Source organism: Symphalangus syndactylus, chromosome 16 (genome assembly GCF_028878055.3).
Source record: "Symphalangus syndactylus isolate Jambi chromosome 16, NHGRI_mSymSyn1-v2.1_pri, whole genome shotgun sequence".
NCBI classification, from domain to species: domain Eukaryota; kingdom Metazoa; phylum Chordata; class Mammalia; order Primates; family Hylobatidae; genus Symphalangus; species Symphalangus syndactylus.
This window is the reverse complement of record NC_072438.2, coordinates 23443670-23462570: the sequence shown is the minus strand read 5'-3', so window position 1 is coordinate 23462570 and position 18901 is coordinate 23443670. Positions and strand designations below refer to the sequence as shown.

The 18901-nt window shown below is 37.7% G+C and overlaps 1 long non-coding RNA gene across 1 annotated transcript; it reads left to right on the top strand.

Annotated features, from left to right (window-relative positions):
- The first annotated feature begins 8 nt into the window (after window positions 1–8).
- LOC129464968 (uncharacterized) lies at window positions 9–14313 on the top strand. Its single transcript, XR_008651814.2, has 2 exons — window positions 9–282; window positions 13837–14313. It is a non-coding gene; the product is annotated as an uncharacterized lncRNA (long non-coding RNA).
- The last annotated feature ends 4588 nt before the right edge of the window (window positions 14314–18901 follow it).

Below are 18901 nucleotides of genomic sequence, written 5' to 3'. Positions count from 1 at the left end.
CGCCTCTCGCGGGAGTTATTTGAATGCCAGGGCGGTAACGACTCCCTAGACGCTTGGGGCCCTCTGACAAGAAACCCGAGGAGACGCCGCGGAGAACTCTGCCTCTGAGCTGGTGGGCGGGCCGGCTGTAGCCCAGCGCGGACAGGGCTAGTCCGGACAGAGTCCCAGAGCCATGGGAGCGAAAAGAGACTGCTGCGGATTAAGGAGGCCTTTCGGTTGGCGCAGCAGCCACACCACAACCAGGCGAAGCTGGTGGTGGCGCTGAATCGCTCCTGCCACGGGGTAAGCGCTCCCGGCCCGCGCCCGCCCCAGCCCCGACCTGGCGGGGCCAGGACGCTGGTTCATACACTCCAAGGTGATTTTCATAGTCTTTGTGGAAGAATTAGAGAATTTGGAACTTTGATATCATTTCACCTGTTTACTTATTTAGAGAATCGCGTTGTGTTTAATAATCATAGTATTCCTGTGCGACTCTAGGTTAGCAGATCATTGATTTTTAACATAAACCTGCATTTCATTAAATAGATTTAAATATGTATGTATATTTCTGTCCTCTAATGATTGTAACAAACCACACTTCTTGATCATTAACAAGATAGGTTCGTGCAAATAAGTGCATCTTTGTCACAAACCAAATATTTTTCTGGTTGATATATATAAATAAAAAAATATATAAAGGACAATATATATATTCTTATATATATAATATATACTCCTTTATTTTTTGGTTTGACATATATATGTCATATATAGTTTTTTTAATTCTACCTTAAAGAAACAGGGAAACAAATGTTAGATACAGAAGCTTGAATTTCTTTTTTTTTTTTTTGAGACAGAGTCTCGCTCTGTCGCCCAGGCTGGAGTGCAGGGGCGCGATCTCGGCTCACTGCAAGCTCCGCCTCCCGGGTTCACGCCATTCTCCTGCCTCAGCCTCCCGAGTAGCTGGGACAACAGACACCCGCCAACACGCCCGGCTAATTTTTTGTATTTTTAGTAGAGACGGGGTTTCACCGTGTTAGCCAGGATGGTCTCGATCTCCTGACCTCGTGATCCGCCCGCCTCGGCCTCCCAAAGTGCTGGGATTACAAGCGTGAGCCACCGCGCCCGGCCACCAGAAGCTTGAATTTCAACTCTGAAACTTAATGCGACTTCATCAGCATTTCTCTTCCTCAAGCTACTTACTTCTTGTAGGATTACACAGTCAAATTTTTAAAAATTTTTGATTATCCAACTGGATTTTTTTTTTTTTATTTTTGAGACGGAGTCTCACTCTCTCACCCAGGCTGTTGTGCAGTGGCGCACCCTCGGCTCACTGCAACCTCCACCTCCCGGTTCAAGCGATTCCCCTGCCACAACCTCCCGAGTAGCTGGGATTACAGGCACCCGCCACCAGGCCCGGTTAATTTTTGTATTTTTAGTAGAGACGAGGTTTCACCATGTTGACCAGGCTGGTCTCGAACTCCTGACCTCAGGTGATCCACCCACCTGGGCCTCCCAAAGTGCTGGGATTACAGGGGTGAGCCACTGCACCCAGCCTCTCCCACTAGATTTTTAAAGCTGTTTTTTGATTAGCAAATATTTCTTTTACATGGCTCAAACTACATGAAAAGAAATGCAGCGAGAAACACTTCCTCCCTAGTCCCTATCCAGTACCATTCCTAATAGTCTTCACGGGTAATCATTTTAAATTAGTTTCTTGTTTATCCTTCCGGTATTCACGCAGAGATACAAGCGGATGAGAATATACAGTCTTATTTCACTCGGTCTCTCCTTCAATATTTTCTGCATTGTTCATGTTTTTTTTTTTTCTGTTTTACTGTATATTCTGGATATTCCTCCTTATCAGTATTCAATTAAACTTATTTTTTCCTGTCACATACTCCATTTTGTAGATACACTCCAGTTTATAGAGTAAATCACGCGTAGGTGGACACTTGGTGTTGTTTCCAGTCTTCAGATATTAGAAACAACTCTTCAGTGAATACATGTCATTTCTACATTTGCAGGGGTAACTGTCAGATTCTGAAAAGAATTGCTGGATCCAAGAGGAAATATGTTTGCAAATATGATAGATATTTACAATTGCCCTTCATAGAGTGATCCATTTTACACTCCTATCAGCAGAGAAGAAAATGAGAGATACTGCTTTTTTTTTTTTTTTTTTTTTTTAGGGGGATTGGAAAGAACAGGAATATAATTGGGATTTTTTGATAGATAAGTAAAATCCTGAAAAGTTTGGGAATATGAGTTAGAATGATAAAATGTATAACAAAAATAAATTGTTGTGTGATAGGAAGGCTTAATTTTAAAAAGCAGTGTTGAATTGGGACCATTGGGTGTTGGTTTTTTTCTTTCTTTTTTTTTTTTTTTGTTCCTGAACTGTACCTTTAGCACATTTCTCTAGATAGATTCAAGGATATTTAGAAAAATCAAAATCTCTTGTGATCAAAATCTGTGCTGCCTTGCTCCATGACAGAAGCAATTCAAAAACAAGAGACTTGGGTAAATATTACTCAGGTTTATTTTCCTCAGTTTTTTCTACTGGATGGATAATTAATACTTGTTAAAGAGTAGATATTTTAGCCCGACAAGGTGGCTCATGCCTGTAATCCCAGCACTTTGAGAGGCGGAAGCGGGCAGATCATGAGATCAGGAGATCCTGACCAACATGGTGAAACCCTGTCTCTACTAAAAATACAAAAATTAGCTGGGTGTGGTGGCACGTGCCTGTAATCCCAGCTACTCAGGAGGCTGAGGCAGGAGAATCCCTTGAACCCAGGAGGCGGAGGTTGCAGTGAGCCGAGATCACGCCGCTGCATTCCAGCCTGGTGAGAGTGAGCCTCCGTCTCAAAAAAAAAAAAAAGAGATTTTAGTTAGGTGAAAAATTGTTAAGATTTTTGAGAATTATGATAGTGCTAGGGACAGAGGCTATTATCAATGTAGTTTGTGAAGGGTTTGTTTTTTATTTCTGCTGACCAGTAAAAGTTTTTTAAGAGGCATTTGTTCATTATATCAATTAAGCTATGATGATCTGCAAATATGAACCAACAGTAGAGTGAGAAACAGAATTTGCAGCAGTTTATTACATCATTTCACCAAACAGAAGATAATGAGAAAAATGAAGACAGTGACATTTCAAACAAAATGACCTTATAAATATTTTTCTGTAGGCTAAAATAATAAGCTTATAATTAAAAGCTAATTTGTTAGGTAATAGTAGCTTACATTTAAAATTATAAGAAACCAATTTTAGGTAAATACACTTAAATTAATGCTCTACCTAGGAAGGAATGCAAAAGATCATTTTTTTGGTCAAAGAGTTGTTGCATTCTTGTTATTTAGCAAATATTTCAGACAGGGACAATTTTGAGACTACGTAAATGTATATTTAGTATACCTATGCATGCAAGTAGCATTGTAGCTTTTCTTCGTTTGCATGAATTGTAACCCCTTTGAGTTATTAAAGTCTTCACTTGGGGAAAATCAAGTGGTTGTTATAATGCCACTTGGGAATAAGTTTTCATTTGTTTTTGTTTCAGTACTGAGGTAAACAGCAATGAAGTTTTTGATGTGCCAAATTCTGAGTAAGTTATTGGGAAATAAGCCAGAAAATGCCCAGATTGATAATGTTTTGTGTAAAAAATTAATGAAGCCATTCTTATTAGATTGAAAGATAAAATTGCAAATGAGAGAATCCAGGCAATCCTGCCTCTTTTGAGACTTAACACCTATGAATAATGACTTGTCCCATAAGTTAAAAGTATGTGCAACTTCATAGTTTTTTGTTTGATTTTTAAATTCACAGTAGTTGAATTATTCCTATTAAATATATAATTTATGAGAAAAGAAAGTATGTATGAAACACACCCACCCGCCCATTTAATAATACATCATTCCAATAGCAATTCCCTGACACCAGCTGAATGTCTTACAAGGCAATTCAATTTTGTTACTAATTGCCTGAAGTTAGCACAGTTGCCACAGGTTAAGTGCTCAGTCCCACAAGACTGCCTCCATTTCAGATGCCAGCCACAAGTCTCAGGTATTCCCAACCTACTTGGACTTCTTCCAGGCTGACTCCGTATTTGGGCATTCCCATGACCTACCCCCCAAGTTTGATAATTTGCTAGAATGACTCACAGAACTTAGGAAACCACTATATTTACTACCACAGTTTTTGTGTAAAGGATAGAACTTGGGAACAGCCAAATGGAAGAGACACATAGGGGAAGGTATAGAGGACAGAAGGTGCAAAACTTTCATGCCCTCTCTGTGCCACCCTCCCAGCACATTAATGTGTTTGGAAGCCCCTTGAGCCAGATCATTTCAAAGTTTTTATATGAGGTTTCATTGATCAGACATGATTCATTAATCATTAATCACTAGTCACTTATTTGAACTCAGTCTCCAGTTCTTCTCCGCTTGTCAGAGATAGTGAGATGAGCTAAAAGTTTCAATCCTATAAACACCTAGTTGGTTTTTCTGGTAACCAGCCTCCATCCTGAAGGTACCTAGGGTCCCTATCTCCCAACCCCTATGAGTCACCTCATTAACATTAACTCAGGTGTAATTGAAAGGGATATATTATGAAGTATAAAAGACACCTCCTATCAGGAAATTCCGAGGGTTTTAGGAGCTTTCTTCCAGGAACCAAGGACAAAGAATAAATATATTTTTTATTATACCACAGAAGAGTAATAAGATAAACATATATACCCAGCATCCAAATTAAGAAACATAACATAAAGTTATCTTTTAAGCCTCTTGTGTTCCTTTGTGAATATATTTCCCCTCCTTCCCAGAGGAAACCATCATCTTGAATTTTGTGTTATCTATTACCTTGCTTGTCTTCAGAGTTTATTATAGTTTTAAGGCTACCTAGCGGTATATCTGAAATAAGCCTCTTTTTGACCTTAATATAAATGGAGTTGTATTGCATGTATGCTTTCAGTGGTTTATTTTCTTAATAAATATAGAAAATATCATTTGTTAGATAATTGTATTGGGTCATTCGTGATTACTTTTTTTGTCTTTTTGTTTTCTTAAGATTTTGTTCTTGGCTTTGAGAATTTCATTTCTTTAACATGGACTGGTGATATATTAGGTAACATGTACTTAACAGAACTGAAAATCATAGTTTAAAATTATTTATTCTGAAAGTGTTCAAATATACACAAAAGTAAAGAATCGCATAATGAACCCAACAACCCAACTCCTGGTTTCAGCCATTATCAAGTCCTCCCCCTCCCCCGCCCCGTAATACTCATTCACATATACACACATTCTACCGTTCTCTCAGCCAGAATTATTGTGAAGGAAATGTATGACCCTGTCACATTTTTATCTAATATCTAATATTGAGTGTTAGGATTTTTATAATTATTGCCAAAAAATGTTTTTTACACTTGTTTCTTTGAATTAGAAGCTAAACTATGTCCACATATTTCATTTTATTGATATATCCTTGTCTCTCTTAATATATAACAGAGTCCCCCTTTTTTTGTTGTTGACATTTATTTGTTGTAGAGATTAGGTCATTTGTCTGATTGAATTTCCCATAACCAGGATTTGGCTGTTTCCATCCTCATACAATCTTTCAACCTATTCTATCATGTTTATTTTCTGTAAACTAATAGTAAAATTTAGATGCTTGATTAGGTTCAGGTTTGACTACTTGGGCGTGAGGGCAAAAATGCTTCTTATGCGGTAGTTTATAAACATCCTATTGCATCATATCAGGAGGGAAAGGCTTCAATAATATTTTTGAAACAGTGTCCTAATATATATGGATTAGGGATTATAGAGCAATAATATATAATTTCCATAAGCTGTGTTGCTCTATAGTCATATCTCCTCTAACCTCCTTTCTGGTTTTAGATGGAGAAGCTAAGGTCCAGAAAGTTAAGTATTTGCCAAAGGTCAGGCAGCTAATTTAATAGTAAAAGTAGAGCTCTTTTTCACCTCTCACTCCTTTAAAAATTTTATCTCATAAATCTTTGATATCTGTGGATCAGAAAGAATTCTGTTTGAGGTAGTTGGAATAGCATTTCCACCTATTCAACTAGAACGGGAGTTTTATCCGGGCAAGGTGGCTCACGCCTGTAATCCCAGCACTTTGGGAGGCCGAGGCAGGCGGATCATCTGAAGTCAGGAGTTCGAGACCAGCTTGGTTAACATGGTGAAACCCCATTTCTACTAAAAATACAAAAAATTAATGGGGTGTGGTGGCAGGCACCAGTAATACCAGCTACTTGGGAGGCTGAGTCAGGAGAATTGCTTGAACCTGGGAGGCAGAGGTTGCAGTGAGCTGAGATGGCGCCATTGCACTGCAACTTGGGCAGCAAGAGCAAAACTCTGCTTCAAAAAAAAAAAAAATAGGAGTTTTGTGACTGAGAAGTTAAGACATAGTGAAGGTTCAACTCCTTGAGTGGTTCTGTTTTTGCACTGCCTGTGTGGTAGCTAAGACTTCAGTTTGAAAGCAATAGTTAGAGGGGTTAGATAGAATCTAAGCCTGAAGCCTGGTAAATCCAGGATAGGAACAATGCAAGAAAGTCTTTATAGGCTATAATAGTAGTTGGTCATTTAGTCCTAAATAATTTTTATTTGTGGTACTTATTCACCTCATTTTTATATACTAGTATTTTGCTTCCCATATTAATTTCTACTTGTCTTATAAATGTTAAGTATAAATTAATCTTAATTTGAAGAAAATGAATTATGGAACAAAATATAGAAAGTGAAAACTAGAGGGAGGTAGCTTTCCTCTATAAATTATGTGACTTAACATAAAAAATCAATGATGTGGAGAAGTCTTCTACAAGCCTGGTTACACATCACAGAAATACCTTACAGTTGCTTCATCTGTTTGATGCATAAAGTGTTTTGTAGTGGCAGGCCCACTGCTTTTTTTTTCATGATTCCTAGTGAACTGATGGGAATTTGTGCAAACAATGATTGTAAGTATATGACAAATTAATTTATCATTAAAAGCCATAACTGACCAGGCGCAGTGGCTCATGCCTGTAATCCCAGCACTTTGGGAGGCTGAGGCAGATGGATCACAAGGTTAGGAGATCGAGACCATCCTGGCTAACACGGTGAAACCCTGTCTCTACTAAAAATACAAAAAATTAGCCGGGCGTGGTGGCATGCACCTGTAGTCCCAACTACTAGGGAGGCTGAGGCAGGAAAATAGTGTGAACGTGAGAGGCGGAGCTTGCAGTAAGCCAAGATTGCACCACTGCACTCTAGCCTGGGCGACAGAGCGAGACTCTGTCTCAAAAAAAAAAAAATAAAAAAACCCATAACGTTGATAATCTTCTAAGATGATAGAAATGAGTTGATAAGGAGAAAAGAAGGTTTTATGATTAAAATGAAAGTTTCATGAGTAATAACTTTATTTTGTAAGAAAAAAGTTATGATTACATATAATTTCACTAATATATAAGTGTAAAATGGAGAAATAATCCCAAATAAATACAATATAATAAAAATTGGGGGACATTTTATTTAATGTGATGAGTTTATTTCAGTTTGGGATCTCAAGTGCAGTTCTCACATACCTGGTACAGTGTTAACTCTGTTTCTTTGTTTTTATGGGTTAAGAATTAAAAGTACCAACAGCAGTACTACATTCATTCTACTTAACAACGAACAATCCTATTTCCTCCAAAAGAATGATACATCATTATGACATAGGGCTAGAGAGTTAAAAAAAAAAAAAAAAAGAACGATGCATTTGATGTTTCATAATCATTCTTTAGTATTTACAAAGAAGTAAGCTACAATATTTCCTATTCTTCAGACACCAAGTATAACTCAGTTTTTGATTCAGAGTGTTGGAAAACAAATCTATCCAGTATTTTTCTTGAATGCATCAATTTTTGTTCTGGCATGTAATGGTTAAAAGTTTGATATAGGCCAGAAACAATGAAAAATGGACAAAATATATAAAACAATGTTTTCCAAGATATTGGATATCAGGCAATGAAGGACAGTGAACCTTGATCAATAGGAAACAAAGTGAGTCCTATGATTGCCTCAGTTTATTGCCTTGGGAGAATTTCTAAGCCATAGTACAGGGAGAGGTGAACATATGCAGCCTAGTGGAATCCCTCTGTTGATAGAGCCTGGAGCCTGGTGAAACCAATGCAGCCAGAGTTTGCTAGAAGGGAGAGAGCTGCATAGAGAGAGAATTCTAGTGATCTGGAATGAATCTCTCCTGATTCTTCAGGTAAATATTGATCACTGCATGCATGTGAGGAAATGACCTGAGGCCAAGGAAAGAATCATCCAAAAATATTACAGTGCAGTCTTGGATCACATAAAGACATTTTGTTCAATGATGGACTGCATAAGATTATAATGGAGCTGGAAAATTCCTACAACCTAGTGATGTCATAGATCTCAGTGATGATGTCTTATGTGTCTGTGGTGATGCTGGTCTACTGTCTTGCTGATACATTTATCCTTATTTTATCTTTTTTTTTTTTTGAGATGAGGTCTCATTATGTTGCCCAGGGTGGAGTACAGTAGTGCAATCTTGGCTCACTGCAGCCTCAACCTTCTGGGCTCTGGTGATCCTCCCACCTCAGCCTCCCAAGTAGCTGGGACTACAGGCACACGCCACCATGCCCGGCTAATTTTTTGTATTTTTTGTAGAGATAGGATTTTGCCATGTTGTCCAGGCTGGTTTCAAACTTGTGGACTCAAGCAATCCGGCTACCTCGGCCTCCCAAATTGCTGGGATTACAGGTGTGAGCCATTGCACCTGCCCTATTGTTATTTTAGAGTAAACTTTTTCTACTTATATGTATTTTCAAAAGTTAACTGTAAAACAACTTCAGGCAGATCCTTCAAAGTATTACAGATGAAGGCATTGTTATCATAGATGACAGCTTTGTGCATGTTATTGCCCTTGAAGACCTTCCAGAGGGACAAAATCTGGAAGTGGAAGACAGTGATATTGTTGATTGTGACCCTGCGTAAGTCTAGGCTAATGTGTATATATTTGTGTCTCGTAAAAATAAATTTTTTTAATAAAGTTTATAAAATAAGGATATAAAAAATATTTTTGTACAGCTGTACAACATGTATTTTAAGCTAAATGTTATTACAAGAGAGTCAAAAAGTTAATTTAAAAAAATTTTAAAGTTTATAAAATAAAAAGTTACTATTGAAGAAGAACATTTTAAAAATAAATTTAATGTATTTAAGCCTAAGTGTGCAGTGTTTATAAAGTCTACAGTAGTGTTATAATAATGTCCTAGGCCTTCACATTCACTCACCACTCACTGACTTACCTAGAACAACTTCTAGTCCTGCAAGCTCCATTCATGGTAAGTGTGCTTTACAGGTATACCATTTTATCTTTCATACTGTATTTTTACTATACCTTTTCTATGTTTAGATACAAAAATACCATTGTGCAACAAATTCAGGACAGTAACTGAATGCCGTACAGGTTTGTAGCCTAGAAACTATAGGCAGTGCCATATAGCCCAGGTCTGTAGTAGGCTGTGCTGTCTAGGTTTGTGTAAGTACTCTATGATGGTCACATAATGATGAAATTACCTAAAGGTGCATTCCTCAGAACATATCTCTGTCATTAAGCAATACATGACTGTAATTGTGTCATGCTCAGAGATGGCTGGGAATATTGGCTGTTTCCACAAGACAGACTGGAAAGCCTCATTCACGGAGCACTGGGTAGAGTACATAGAATGGGCCTTGCCTCAGCTGTGGGAAACAATTAGCCCTAGACTGAACACTGTCCTTGTCTTGCCTAACAAGTGTTTAAAGCAAGGCCTGAAAGCATCAAACTGTTTCTAAGTAGCTTAACTGAATTCTAGAACAAAGCTCAAGAAGATTTATAGGGATACAAAAACATCTAGCACCTAGAAAGGTAAAATCCACAATGTCATCTCCAAACTAGCAAGGATGCAGAAAAGCAGGAAAATAGGACCCATAATGAGATAAAAAGTGACATATTAGAATTCAGACAGTATTTCATATGTTCAAAAAGTTAAGTAGGGACATGGAAGATAGATGTCAATCCAACTTCTAGAGATGAAAACTGCAATGTGTGAAATGTAAAACACTGTGTGGGATTAATGGCAGATTGGACATTGTGGAAGAAAAGATTCATGAGTTTGAAGAAGACATAGCAATAGAAACAAATTAAAGTCACACCAAAAAGATAGTCTATCAGTGAGCTGTGCACAAGTTTAAGCACCCTAGTGTGTAATGGGAGTAGGGGAAGGGAGCATACAAAGTATTTGAAGAAATGATAGCTTAAAAGTTTGATGGAAACCATAAACCCACAGATTCAGAAGATATGAACTCCAAGCACAAGAAGCATAAAAAAACCACACCACCCAGGCGTGGTGGCTCATGCCTGTAATTCCAACACTTTGAGAGGGTGAGGCAGGAGGATTGCTTTGAGGCCAGGTGTTTGAGACCAGCCTGGGCAACGTGGAGAGACCTTGTCTCTTAAACCCAAACCAGAGTACACCATAATCAAATTGTTTAATACCAGTGATAAAGATAAAATCTTAAATGGACTAGGAGCAAAAAGGTACTGTTTTCAAGTGACTTGGAAATAGTTACAAAGGTAAGAAGTTAGATTTCTTATAGGCAACAATTTGAGAAGCCAGTAGAGCAACATATTTCAAGTACCAAACAGAGAAAAACTCTGTCAACCTAAAATTATGTGCCCAGGCCAGGTGCGGTGACTCACGCCTGTAATCCCAGCACTTTGGAAGGCTGAAGCTGGCAAATCACTTGAGGTCAGGAGTTCGTGACCAGCCTGGCCAACATGGAGAAACCCCATCTCTACTAAAAATACAAAAATTAGCTGGGTGTGGTGGCGGGCACCTGTAATCCCAGCTAGTCAGGAGGCTGAGGCAGGAGAATCACTTGAACCCAGGAGGTGGAGGTTATAGTGAGCTGAGATCATGCCACTGCACTCCAGCCTGGGCAACAGAGTGAGACTCAGTCTCAAAAAAAAAAAGTCTATGCCCAGAGAAAATGTCTTTGAAATACAAAAGCAGCATACTTTTTCAGACCACAGCTGAAAGGATTCATCAGTAGATCTGTTGTACCAGAAATGTTAAAGGAAGTTAAGTCAGGCAGGTAGAAATACACTAGGGACCAGAAACCCATGGTCTTCAAGCTGCTATTTTACTGCCTGCAGGCTAAGAATTTTTTTTCCCCTTTTTTCAAGGGTTATAAAAGAAAACCAAAAATAACTCCTGACATTGCTCAGTGTTTCTTTTGTGGGGGGAGGGGGCAAGGGGCAGGGGACATAAAACTGCCTTCAGTTGAGAACCACTGGCTCTATATGCATCCCAGTTAAAAGCTAAAGGTTGCTGAATTAGATAAAACAAGATCCAATTTTATGCCTCTTATAAGGCACACACTTTAAACGTAAAGACCCAAATAGGTTAAAAGGATGAAAAAAGATATGATGGTAACACCAATTAAAGCTGGAATCTCTGTATTATTAGACAAAGCAGATTCTAGAGCAAAGAATACTGCCAAGGATGAAGAATGCAAAATGGAGCAACCACTGGAAAATACTTTGACTCCTGTAAAGTTAAATATGTATCTATCATACGTATGATCTAGCCATTCTACTCCTAGGTATTTACCCAAGAGAAAATGAAATATTTGTTCATGCAAAAACAAATGTCCATTGTAGCTCTATTTGTAATGACCAAAATTTAGAAACAATCAAAGTGCCTATCAAGTGAATAAACTAGAATACAATGGAACACATATGAGAATACTACTCAGCAATGAAAAGGAATCAACTGTTAATACGCACATGCAATTCAAGGTACACCTCCATAAAGCTTGTTATAAGCTTGAGTCAGGAAGTGAGATATAACAATACAGTAGCTCTAATTTTATTTCTTTCAAAATTTCTATAATAATGTCCTTTTCCATATGTTGCAAAATTTCAGGAGCATGTAGTACCTAGGGTGATTTCCGCCCCTTTAACAATAACGTCTTTTGGAACCCTTGGATAAGTTGGAATGTTGAAATCCCTGTAATTATAAATATAGTTCATAAAAAATGCTGAAAATATCAGTAAAATGTGTGATATTATTACTTAGATAATGTCTTTGGAAATGTTTGCCAAATAGTAATTGCTTTTCAATAAGAGAAAAAGTACTGACCAAGTAATATTGAGTATTTAATAAAAATAACTTTTCATAGTGTGAAATCAGCAGACTATCTTTGGATGCCAGAGTTTTGTTACATTTTCTGTGGGTTGATGATCATTGAAGCCAAGTATTGGGTAAAAAGGGAGTATTTATTATCATTCTTTCTACTTTTATGTTTGTTTGAAATTTTTTATCATAAAGCATTCTTTTTTTGAGACAAGGTCTCTGTTGCCAAGGCTGGAATGCAGTAGCACAATATTTAAAAAAATTTATATTATCTAGCAATAGATATTCTATTCCTGAAAATACATTTCTGTTTGATATATAATGGCATTGTGTTTTAACAAAACACTACATATATGATGGTGGTCCCATGAAGTAATACTGTATTTTTACTGTACCTTTCCTAGTTTTGGATACATTTAGATACAGAAATACTTCACCATTGTGTTACAATTGCCTACAGTAAAGTAATATGCTGTACTGGTTTGTAGCCTAGGAGCAAGAGGCTATATATATAGCCAAAGTATGTAGTTTGTATCTGGGTTTGTGTAAGTATGCTCAGATATTTGGGCAGTGACAATCGCCTAGTGACAGATTTCTCAAAATGTATCCCTGTTGTTAAGTAACAAATACTCAACTATATATCTAATTCACTTGTGTCTCAGGTTATATTTAAACAACATGGTGTATCCTGTACTAACCGATCTTCCTACATTTCTCTACAAGTGTTATGCAGCTTATTTTCAACAAGGTGGATTATGAAGTCTGTACAGACTTATAGTATTGCTTCCAAATGTTCTGCAGTGGAAAAAATAAATGAGCTACTGTGTTGTCACTCTGTATAGTTTTTAATTAATTAGCTGAGATTTAAAGTTGTACATACCATATCCAGACATGTTAGAAGAAAATATGTGAGTTGTTTTCTGTCTCACAATATGCTTTAATGATGATAATAAGGCTTTATCACTAACAATAGTGCAATAACTAAGAAATTAGTCTGGGAACTTGAATGTATTTTTTTCCTTTGTCAGTAAGTTCAGCATCTTGTATCCAAATAGCTTTTTTAATTTTGAAGATTTTAAGCCTTTATTTCAAGAATACCATTGACACATTTGATAAATGCACATATTAAATTATCTTCATTATAATCTTTTATACTTTCTTTTTTCTTTTTAGAATGTGACTTGTACGATGTTGGCTGTTGGTTTGAAATAAAGAACAATACAAAAACCAACTACAAAAAAAATAAAAGAATGTGATTTGAATAAAGTCACAATTTGCTGTTTAAAAACTCAACACCTTTCTCTGTTTTGTCACTTATTTTACATCCCAGCTCCAGCAGTTGAACTTGAGCAGTTTTTACTTCATCATTCTTGATTATTTTTATTTTTGAAAATGTGGTTCAAGTGTAATTTGTAGTTTGATTAAAATGTTACAAGTTAAATTTGAAAATACCATACTAGATGTGTTTTGACAAATGAACTGACCATTTACAACTGATACTTTTTTTGTCTTTATACTTCTGTCAGTAGCAGATGAAATCCTTCACACATTAAGTCACAAATAATTGAATTTTATTAACCAAAATTTTAATTGTTACAATCATTGGCTTTTCGATTAAGTTGATAGTCAAATTGACCATCTGTTTTTTTTTTTTTTTTAGAGATGGAGTTCTGCTCTTGTTGCCCAGGCTGGAGTGCAATGGCGCAATCTTGGCTCACCGCAACCTCCACCTCCTGAGTTCAAGCGATTCTCCTCCTACAACCTCCTGAGTAGCTGGGATTACAGGCACCTGCCACCACGCCTGGCTAATTTTGTATTTTTAGTAGAGACGGGGTTTCTCCATGTTGGTCAGGCTAGTCTCGAACTCCTGACCTCAGGTGATCCGCCCTCATTGGCATCCCAAAGTGCTGGGATTACAGGTGTGATAAATTGACCATTTTATACCAGGAAGTCAAATGAGAAGACATCAGTAAAAATATTCTGGCCAACTCATGTTTTATTTATCATATCCTCGTCATTAATTGCTTCTCATAATGCCACAGTTTGTCATGGTATTTGTGGCAGCAGGCAAAGTCCTTGTTCAGACTTTGATTAAATTGCTGTGGCATTTTTCTATTAAAAAGATCTCCTGTTTCAATTTATAGTTTGCCTGTGATCTGTGAGTTAAAAAGAGCACTATACTATTCCATTTGATTCAGTGTTTTGAGATAGTATATGATTTGCTTAGTCTCATTTGGATGAAATGAATATTTCCAGATCTAAATGCCAAATAAGAGGGTACTGCAACTTAGTGTGTAACTCCTAAAAAATAGAAATTGTTTAATATGAGTTAAAACTTCAATTTTAACAAATGTTGAGTGCCTATATCATATGCCAAGCATTGGACTAGGTACTTGTACATGTTTTCTCGTGGACTACCATCAAGGTTAAAGAGGTTGCCCATGATCATGTGGCTGTTTAGTGAAAGAGCCAAGAACCTAAGTACTACAACATGTATTCAGGTGCCCTTTGTACTGTCCCATGATTCAAATCATTAAAGGTGGGATGTGATTTTCAAGATTATTTAATAGCTGCAATTTGTAATGGGTACAAATATGGTTTATAATGTTTAAACTAGAAACTATGCAACATCTAGTAATTTTTAAATTATGATTATTTTGATTGATAATTTATAATTGTATACATTTATGAGATACAATGTGATGTTTTGATACATGTCACAATGTGGAATGATTACATCAAGCTAACACATCTAGCACTTCATTTGCCTATCTTTTTTTTTCTTATGGTGGGACATTTGAAATTTACTGTTAGTTTAGTTTAGTTTTGTTTGTTGAGACAGGTGGCAGCTCTGTCACCCAGGCTGGAGTGCGTTGTTGGGATCACAGCTCACTGTCGCCTCGACCTCCCAGGCTCCAGCCTCAGCCTCCCGAGTAGCTGGAATCACAAGCACACACCACCACACCTGGCTGGTTTTTTTGATGTTTAGTAGAGACAAGGTCTCACTATGTGTCCCAGGCTTCTCTTAGTTATTTTGAAACATTTATTATTATTGACTGTAGTCACCCTGCTGTCCAAGAGATCTCAAAACCTATTCCTCCTGTCTACCTGACACTTTGCATGCTTTGATCAACAACTCATTCCCACCCCCACAGCCTCTGGTAACCATCATCCTCTCTTTACTTCTATGAGTTTAACTTTTTTAGATTCCACAAATATGAGATCATGTGGTATGTGTCTTTATTTTATTTTTTGAGGCAGGGTCTTGCTCTGTCTCCCTGGCTGGAATGCAGTGGCGCCATCATGGCTCATTGCAGGCTGGACCATTCTGGGCTCAAGCAATCTTCCCACCTCATCCTCCTGAGTAGCTGGGACTACAGGCATGCACCACCATACCTGGCTAATTTTTTAACTTTTTGTGGAGGTGGAGTCTAGTTATGTTGCCTAGGCTGGTTTTGAACTCCTGGGCTCAAGTGATCCTTCTGCCTTGGCCTCCCAAAGTGCTTGGAGTACAGGTGTGAACCACCGTGCCCAGTCCCAAAATTCATATTTTTAAACTGTGAAAAGCCAAGTCACCCTAAAAGTTTGTATTACAAGAACAAGATAAGGAAATGGTCACTAAAAAAAAAAATTGTCAGTAGGAAATTGAGGCAATTCCGTTTGTATGCATTTGGCCTCAAGGAAGTGATTCAGCTTCCTCTTGCATTAGCTCAAGGGTGTGGCTTATGGTCTTGGACAGTTCACTTGTGATCCAGATTCCTTTGGAGGGTGTGAGAACAGGTGCAGGTACACTAATCATCGGATTCCTACCAACAGCCAAAATCCATCTCAGTTGAGAGCCATGTATTTTACTGGGTTCTTTTTTTCCCTTAAATTTAAGAATTTTGGATTGGGGGCCAGATATTCGCATCCTAAGTTTGTGTTTCTTTTCTCAGATAAACTTTATTTCTGCTCAACTAGCATAGAATTTTATTTTTTATTACATATTAAAAAACATAACTGGGCTCTAGTATGCACAATGCTGTAGGCTAGGCAGTGGAGTTGGGGACAAGAGAGGGAAAGAGTGAAACAAATATAAGCTTGGGTTATATTTGAATATTAGCTGTGGGTGCTTTAGCATTCAAATAATTTTAGATACATCTCGCAAATTTGTAAGGTAGTCCCAAATTAAGTTTTACTGAATTGGTTGGGGTAATTCCTGCAAGGTAGACCATCCTAAGGGTAGAAGAAATGAGCTGTACTAATAATACGCCATTGTTGGAGAGAAGGAGGGATTCTGATTATAGGGGTATGGCTGTACCTCAAGTTTGCCTTGGCTAAGATCCCTGACACCATATCTGATTCCCAGGGAGGTAGGGGGCTCTAAGTAAATACGGTTGAAAGCTACTTCACGTAAACACATGAGTTGAAACAACCCGCCACTGGAACCCCTTTAACAATATGTCACAAATAAGAAAGCCATTCTTTCCTACATTGTCAGCTAAGCTCATAATGGCCACCTGAAAATAGAGGGTTCAAGGAAGAATGGGAGAGACACAGTGGCTCAGTTTCATCTGGGGTAGCAATGCAGCTGTAGCGGGAGTGAATTTGTGACTGAGCATGTGGAAAACTTTCCTGATAATTCAGAAGCCCTTTGCATTAAGGGTGGGGAGATTTTGCTGAAGTTTAGGTTCTAAACTTCAACCTTAAACTTAATGAATCATTAAGATTCACATATTAATGATATTGTGACCTCATTTGTACCTGTAGGCTGTTGGGGACTGCAGAAATAAGGGTTACATAAAGATGAGCAGGCCAGGAGTGGTGGCTCATGCCTGTAATCCCAGCATTTTGGGAGGCCAAGGTGGGCAGATCACCTGAGGTCAGGAGTTTGAGACTAGCCTGGCCAATATGGTGAAACCTCGCCTCTACTAAAAAATACAAAAGTTAGCTGAGCGTGGTGTCAGGCGCCTGTAATTCCAGCTACTTGGGAGGCTGAGGCAGAAGAATTGCTTGAACCCGGGAGGCAGAGGTTGCAGTGAGCTGAGATTGCACCATTACACTCCAGCCTGGGTGACAAGAGTGAAACTCCGTCTCAGAAAAAAAAAAAAGATGAGCAAAACTGTGTCCCTACCTTCATAAAGGGCCCACTTTGGTGGGGGAAAAAGATATGTTTATGTCAATAAAATAAGAAGCAGTATATTCAACTTTATAAGTGAGGTACTGTACTAGGTACCTCATTGGATGACACATAAGAGTGTCTGGGTCCTGTTCAATAGGAATTAGTGTGCCAATATGTTTTTAACTGAGGGAGAGTCATTAGATTTTTTGTTTTAGAAACATTGCTGACTAGCTGGTTTGGTGCAAGGATTGAAATGAGAAGCTAAAAGCAGGGAAACTAGTAGTTCAAGCAGAAGGTAAGTAGGGCCCATACTAGGTCTGTATTAGTGTAAGCAGAGAAGGGATGAATTAGAGATGTTTGAGGGGACTATGTGTCTTATTAAGATACTGAGTGATGGAAAAATGAAAGCTTTTAAGATAACTCCAAAATCTCTAGAAGCAGTATTGTGTGTTACCTAAAAAGATGTAAGGTCTGAAGACAGACTGCCTAAGTTTGAATCTTGGCTCTGCTATTTCTTAATGGAGTAGTCTTGGGTAAATTATGGAACTTCCTTAAGTTTTTCATCTGAAAAATCAGGATAAGAGTGCCTACACTTCATGCAGTCATTCTGTGAATGTAAATACTCTAAAACCGAAAAGTCTTTAGATTGGTGACTTGCACTCAGGTTTGTTTGCTATCATTATATTAGCCAGGGTGTCAGTGAACAGTGATGAAAATGAGATGAGAATGCAGAAACCTTGGCAAACTCAGAGGACAGAAAATGGTGAGTTCACTTTTGGACTTACTGAATCTGTAGCTTCTGGCAAATGATAGTCACCTAGTAAGTGTTTGTTCAGTAGTGACAGAAATAAGCACATTTTTCTTTTTTTAAAAAAAATTATGTGACAGGTACTGTTGTAAGCTCTTTGACTATATAATCTCATTTAATCTCCACCACAGTCCACTAGAATAGGTAGTAGTATTTCCATTTCACAGATGAGTGAGCAGAATAGTGAACAGGTTTGTGGCTTAACGGTAGTAGCAAATTCTCATTCCCAGAAGGCAAAAGAGGTTCTGTTTTACCCTGCTGGTAGTAAGAATGTGGACCAGCTGAGATTTGAACCCAGACAATCAGTCCAACTCCAGTGTGCTGAACCACTACAACAGGTCAAACCATTTTGAAACCTCTGGCCCCTAATATCTTAATAGAGATACTGAGACTAGAGTCTATTTTGGTATGCTGTTTCATACAGTGTTAGGTGTCTAATAATAAAGATACCTATCATTTATTGAATGGCTACTATTTCCCATGCAGTAGAGTACCTAGTGTATTGTTAGTTTTTCAATAATTAATGACTATTATCAATGTATAATATTACCTCTATCTTTGGAGAGGAATATCATAGAAATATTATGGTATATGTAAAGGAAAGGATATCATTTCTAGGAATTTTCATTAAAAGATTGGCAAGAATAAACATATGTAAACTTGTAATTCTTCATGAATAATAGCATTCCTTTTATTTTGACCCATCCTAAAGCTACCCGAATTAGAAAGTTACATTTGGTAAATATTGTACAACCATTTCTTGTTTACTCATTGCTTACCCTGCACACTAGGTCAATATGCTCCACTGTTTTATGG